This window comes from Penaeus monodon, chromosome 21 (assembly GCF_015228065.2).
Source record: "Penaeus monodon isolate SGIC_2016 chromosome 21, NSTDA_Pmon_1, whole genome shotgun sequence".
Taxonomy (NCBI): domain Eukaryota; kingdom Metazoa; phylum Arthropoda; class Malacostraca; order Decapoda; family Penaeidae; genus Penaeus; species Penaeus monodon.
This window is the reverse complement of record NC_051406.1, coordinates 2,493,765-2,494,074: the sequence shown is the minus strand read 5'-3', so window position 1 is coordinate 2,494,074 and position 310 is coordinate 2,493,765.

Here is a 310-nt window from a genome sequence, read left to right as displayed (position 1 = left end):
AACGTAAACCAAAACCAAGAAATTTTAAAGGGGGAGGAAAAAATAAAACCCCCTAAGAAAGAGAGAATGCAAAAATAAATAAAGACTGAAAAGTGAAAAAAATTAACAATCAAAACCCCCTTTGGCCCCTGACCCCTTTCCCCCCCGGCTTTTTTTATTTCCCTTTCTAACCCCATTTTTCCCTTGTCATACTTCTGTCATATTTCTTACACTTTCTTTGGCTCTCTCTGTCTCTTTAGCTGTCTACCCCTTTTATCCCCTTTTTTTCCTGTCTATCTATATATTTGTTTGCCCTTTTTCTGCCCTGTCA